This window comes from Atheta coriaria, unplaced genomic scaffold, assembly GCF_025399875.1.
Source record: "Atheta coriaria isolate IRGN ID8LTWV9N9 unplaced genomic scaffold, Caltech_Dcor_3.1 hic_scaffold_9_pilon, whole genome shotgun sequence".
In the NCBI taxonomy this organism is placed as follows: Eukaryota; Metazoa; Arthropoda; class Insecta; order Coleoptera; family Staphylinidae; genus Dalotia; species Dalotia coriaria.
The window spans coordinates 585,584-591,636 of record NW_027045451.1 but is presented as its reverse complement, the minus strand read 5'-3'; the positions used below and the strand labels follow the sequence as shown (position 1 = coordinate 591,636).

The 6,053-nt window shown below is 32.2% G+C and overlaps 1 long non-coding RNA gene across 3 annotated transcripts; it reads right to left on the bottom strand.

The window, feature by feature from the left end:
• Positions 1 to 4,726, bottom strand: LOC135799063 (uncharacterized). 3 transcript variants are annotated; one of them, XR_010549876.1, is made up of 10 exons: positions 4,208 to 4,726; positions 4,049 to 4,092; positions 1,387 to 1,438; positions 1,223 to 1,274; positions 896 to 947; positions 732 to 783; positions 568 to 619; positions 404 to 455; positions 240 to 291; positions 1 to 127 (listed from the first exon to the last, which is right to left on the bottom strand). It is a non-coding gene; the product is annotated as an uncharacterized lncRNA (long non-coding RNA). The 3 variants fall into 3 exon arrangements; XR_010549877.1 differs by lacking the exon at positions 896 to 947; XR_010549878.1 differs by lacking the exons at positions 732 to 783; positions 896 to 947 and having other exon boundaries at positions 4,208 to 4,723.
• Between the last annotated feature and the right edge of the window lie 1,327 nt (positions 4,727 to 6,053).

The following is a 6,053-nucleotide window of genomic DNA, read 5'->3' as shown; positions in this document are numbered from 1 at the left end:
TACATTTTTGGTAGTCAATTTATGTAATAATCACAAAAGTTATTTTAGATAATAATAAAGAAATTTAATATTTACAATAAAATGCAAGAATGGTCCTTTTACGATGTCAGACTCAGGCGCAAAATCACTAAAACAAGCAAAAATTAGTCCTTCGAACATAAAAATGCAATTTTGGGGGTTAATTTGTGAGATAATTACAAAAGTTATTTGGGAAAATGATAAAGAAATTAAATACTTACAATCTGATGCACGAATGGTTCTTCTACGATGTCAGACTCAGGCGCAAAATCCCTAAAACAAACAAAAATTAGTCCTTCGAACATAAAAATGCAATTTTCAGGGTTAATTTGTGAGATAATTACAAAAGTTATGTGTGAAAATGATAAAGAAATTAAATACTTACAATCTGATGCAAGAATGGTTCTTCTATGATGTCAGACTCAGGTGCAAAATCCCTAAAACAAGCTAAAATTAGTCCTTCGAACATAAAAATACAATTTTCGGGATTAACTTGTGAGATAATTACAAAAGTTATGTGTGAAAATGATAAAGAAATTAAATACTTACAATCTGATGCAAGAATCGTTCTTCTACGATGTCAGACTCAGGAGCAAAATCCCTAAAACAAGCAAAAATTAGTCCTTCGAACATAAAAATACAATTTTCGGGATTAACTTGTGAGATAATTAAAAAAGTTATGTGTGAAAATGATAAAGAAATTAAATACTTACAATCTGATGCAAGAATCGTTCTTCTACGATGTCAGACTCAGGTGCAAAATCCCTAAAACCATCAAAAATTAGTCCTTCCAACATAAAAATACAATTTTCGGGATTAACTTGTGAGATAATTACAAAAGTTATGTGTGAAAATGATAAAGAAATTAAATACTTACAATCTCATACAAGAATGGTTCTTCTACGATGTCAGACTCAGGTGCAAAATCCCTAAAACAAGCAAAAATTAGTTCTTCGAACATAAAAATGCAATTTTAAGGGTTAATTTGTGAGATAATCACAAAAGTTATTTAAGAAAATGATAAAGAAATTAAATACTTACAATCTGATACAAGAATGGTCCTTCTACGATGTCAACTCAGGTGCAAAATCCCTAAAACAAGCAAAAATTAGTTCTTCGAACATAAAAATGCAATTTTAAGGGTTAATTTGTGAGATAATCACAAAAGTTATTTAAGAAAATGATAAAGAAATTAAATACTTACAATCTGATGCAAGAATGGTTCTTCTACGATGTCAGACTCAGGTGCAAAATCCCTAAAACAAGCAAAAATTAGTCCTTCGAACATAAAAATACAATTTTCGGGATTAACTTGTGAGATAATTACAAAAGTTATGTGTGAAAATGATAAAGAAATTAAATACTTACAATCTGATGCTAGAATGGTTCTTCTACGATATCAGACTCAGGTGCAAAATCCCTAAAACAAGCAAAAATTAGTCCTTCGAACATAAAAATGCAATTTTGGGAGTTAGTTTGTGAGATAATTACAAAAGTTAAAACAAAACACTTAAAACAACTTGAATAAATATGCACACCAAACAGGATCAAATATCACCACTTTTGTTCAATAATGTACAATAAACGCATAAATAGTAGGTAAATAACATTACTATAGTTTCGAATTACAATTAAATAGTCAACTGTGCAATTTTTTTACATTTGACACTACATATATGCGATCTAAACTATACTAAAATGTGCTGTATGCGGCAAATGGCAATGGCGTGAGAAGATGACAAGGACAAACAAGGAAAATCATTTTCTCGCAACCAATTTCAATACAGGGAGATACAAAATTAAATTCTGCATCAGGGAAATTTATTCCGAAGTTTTCGTGACACTGCGTTCGCCTGCTATACGGAAAAAAAACTACAATTTCTAGAGCAACGAGTACTACAGCGCACACACCCAACTTTCAATATAACTTGCGCCACAGAATTTTCTGGCAATAAATTTCAATACAGGGAGTTACAGAATTAAATTCTGCATCTGGGAAAATTATTTTGATCTTTCTGTGACAGCGCGTTCGCGTGTTATTCAGAAAAAACTACAATTTCTAACGCAACGAGTAATACGGCGCATACACACAACTTTCAATATAACTCGCGTGATGAAATTTCTCGTAAACTAAAAGAGATAAATAAGATCTGATCGCAGCGTCTTAATCTACGGACCAATCTCTATCAGATAGGACAGTTAAAAGGGAAATCTGAGAGATGAAATTTTAAGTCTTAAGAAAAAATTGCCAAGGGGGGGTGCTTGATACTTGATACTTGATTGGAAAATTCTCTATCAGATAAAAATATAAAATAATTATATTTCCTACAGTACAAGGTCGAAAAACGCGACTAAAAGTGCTAAAAAGTGACATTTTGCAATTTTTGCCCATTTTATTCAATCGCGAATATCTCGTAAACTAAAAGAGATAAATAAGATCTGATCGCAGCGTCTTAATCTACGGACCAATCTCTATCAGATGAGATAGTTAAAAGGGAAATTTGAAAAAATAAATGCTTGATACTTTTTTTCGACGATTTTCAAAAATTAATATCTCTTAAACTAAAAGAGATAGCTACCAACGAATTGTTGATTATGAAAGATTGGAAAATTCTCTATCAGATAAAAATATAAAATAATTATATTTCCTACAGTACAAGGTCGAAAAACGCGACTAAAAGTGCTAAAAAGTGACATTTTGCAATTTTTGCCCATTTTATTCAATCGCGAATATCTCGTAAACTAAAAGAGATAAATAAGATCTGATCGCAGCGTCTTAATCTACGGACCAATCTCTATCAGATGAGATAGTTAAAAGGGAAATTTGAAAAAATAAATTTTAAATCTTAAGAAAAAAATCGCCAAGGGGGGGTGCTTGATACTTTTTTTCGACGATTTTCAAAAATTCATATCTCTTAAACTAAAAGAGATAGCTACCAACGAATTGTTGATTATGAAAGATTGGAAAATTCTCTATCAGATAAAAATATAAAATAATTATTTTTCCTACAGTAAAAGGTCGAAAAACGCGACTAAAAGTGCTAAAAAGTGACATTTTGCAATTTTTGCCCATTTTATTCAATCGCGAATATCTCGTAAACTAAAAGAGATAAATAAGATCTGATCGCAGCGTCTTAATCTACGGACCAATCTCTATCAGATAGGATAGTTAAAAGGGAAATCTGAGAAATGAAATTTTAAGTCTTAAGAAAAAATTGCCAAGGGGGGGTGCTTGATACTTTTTTTCGACGATTTTCAAAAATTCATATCTCTTAAACTAAAAGAGATAGCTACCAAAATTGTTGATTATGAAAGATTGGAAAATTCTCTAGCAGATGAAAATTCAAAATAATTTAATTTATTGGAGTAAAAGGTTTAAAACCACGACTGAAAGTGCTCAAAATTGAATTTTTCCAATTTTTGACGATTTATTTCAATTGTGAATATTTCGTAAACTAAAGGAAATAGAAAGGAACGAATGACTGAGTCTTAATTTACGAAAAATTCGCTACAAAATATGCTAGTTAAATTGAAAATCTTGAAAATGAAATTTTAATTCATAAGAAAAAATAGGCAACTATAGGCAGCTATACTCTACCGCTACCCTTATACGGTGCCCTGAACACGAGTCACTTCTATCGACACCCTGCTACGGTAAACCGAATGAGATTCAACTATATAATTACGATTAATTGCAATATAACTAAATAAACAAGGAAAAATCAACGTTCTTGACATTCGAGTCAACAAACGATAATAGTGCATATCTTTTAAACTAAAAGCGTTCGCGACCAACGAAAGTTATGAAAGATTGGAAAATTCTGCATTAGATAAGAATTTTAAATAATTTAATTTCGTGGGATAAAAGAACCAAAACGTGACTAAAAGTGCAATACATCACCTAATTATGTCCGACCCTACCAGTCGTCTAATTTGTGTCACAGGTAGGTAGTTCGTGATAAATAGAAAACTTGTTGATAAACAGCAAATGTAAATTTGACCGAAAAATATAATTGAATTATAAACATACCAGTGTACAGCTTATCGGACTGCCAAGCACAACGAGTGCTGTAACTAAACAAAAACATATATTAAAACAAAAATATTTCATACAATTGTATTATGTTATAATTAACAATCAACACAAAATAAACAATGTGGGTGTGTTGTTTAGTTAAAAAATACTTACACGAGCCTGATGGATCTTTCTTAATGATGAGAATCAATATGGAGGTGATATATATCCGATTAATTTAGTAACCGACACCACACACAACGCCGAGTGAAGAATGTTATCAAATCCACTATCACGTAACTTGTAATATACATTACAAACGCAATCAAAAACCGGCATTTCCGAACATTAAACAAATTACTATAGTCGCAAAGTACAAATAAATAGTCGATTGATCTTCGAGTATAACACAAATTTAGAATATTGAAGTCCGAATAAACAATATAAGTATCTAAACACAACTGGTTTAAGCAGCGACCGGCACGAAACTGGCTGCAATGCACTGATAGTGCATGCCGAAACTGCGTAAACATCGACGGGACAGTATATGATAAGAAAGCAAGAGGTGCGCAAATACGGCGCGTCGACGGCACGCGACCTTGTCCGCGAATTGCAATAGATGCGCAAAGTCGGCTGCGCGTTGATCGCACGCGACCTCGCCTATTTCGAATTTGCAATAGGCACATTACCTGTGATCTAAACAAACTAAACCAGACTTCGCTGTATGCAGCAACACGAAGTATAGATAAAAGGAGTCCGAACGGTATAGGCTTTTTCGTCGTAGTCATGGTTCACAATTATATACAAAGCTAATAGTTCACCTTTCTGCCACTGGGTGCGCTTGAATCACTAGTGAATCGATGTACGTTGGTTCGTGTTCATAGCAACATTGAAACAATTTGTTTACATGACGTTCGTGTGTTTAGATACTTCGTGATTATTATTACACATGAACACGTGCTGGATTGTGAATGTTTAATTGAATTCAATTAAATTTACAAATACATTTTTAACTTTTATATGTATGTATACATTAATTTGAATTGGAACGTGATAGTATTATTTTTTTGAACTAATTTATTTATTGAAAATTAGTAGTGTTGAAAACATGGGAAGGTGTTGTGCTATTCCAGGATGTTTTAGTGGCCGAAAGACTAGTGAGAAGGTAGAAAAAGTAGTTTTATTCAAAGCACCAAAGGTGAGTAATATCTTTGAAAAATATGTGTTATAAACAATTAATTTATAACTAATAGCCCTAAGATTTAAAAATATGTTGTAATCTCATGTATCTTGTGAAATATTGGCGGTGTCCATAGTAATGTAAGTATTTAAACGCGTACACTAACGCATAGTGGCGCGCTCTATTGGCGAATGTTTGGTCCCCTAGATCGTGACCATTAATTTAACATGACGTTCGGACTCCTTTTATCTATACTTCGTGGCAGCAAGTTGATGCGGCGCTAGGAGACAGCGCGCGGGACACATGCGTAAAAACGTTGTTTACACCGAATCGCAGATAACAGCATGGTATACAAAGCTATTCTCGTGCCCACGTTTGTCGATAAATATAAAAATAAGCCGTATAACTCGATTTTATGATTTTTAGTGCATCCTAGTGCCATCTATGAATGCGACAGATACTAGTCCCACAATTTAGACAATTATATTCAATAATTAATGTTTCCACGTGTTTCCACTTTTGTATGTAGAATCCAAAAACAGAATTTCATCAATTCATCGAATGCAGTTTTCTTTGAAATTGCAAATAAAGCCTAAATGGTTAAGGTTAGCAAAAAATAGTTACTAAAATAATCGATGTAGAATTAAATTATCTATCCGAATCCGAAAAAAGAATTTAAAAATCCAAGTTTTAATTTTCAACATAAAAAAGTAAAATCTTTTGCGTTTTTTGTGACAAAATCTTTTTCGAGGCATCTTCGACCGAAAATAATTTTAATAAAATAGTAGTAATATTTTGTGATATTGTATCAGATTCCAACAAAAACTATTGGTATAGCAG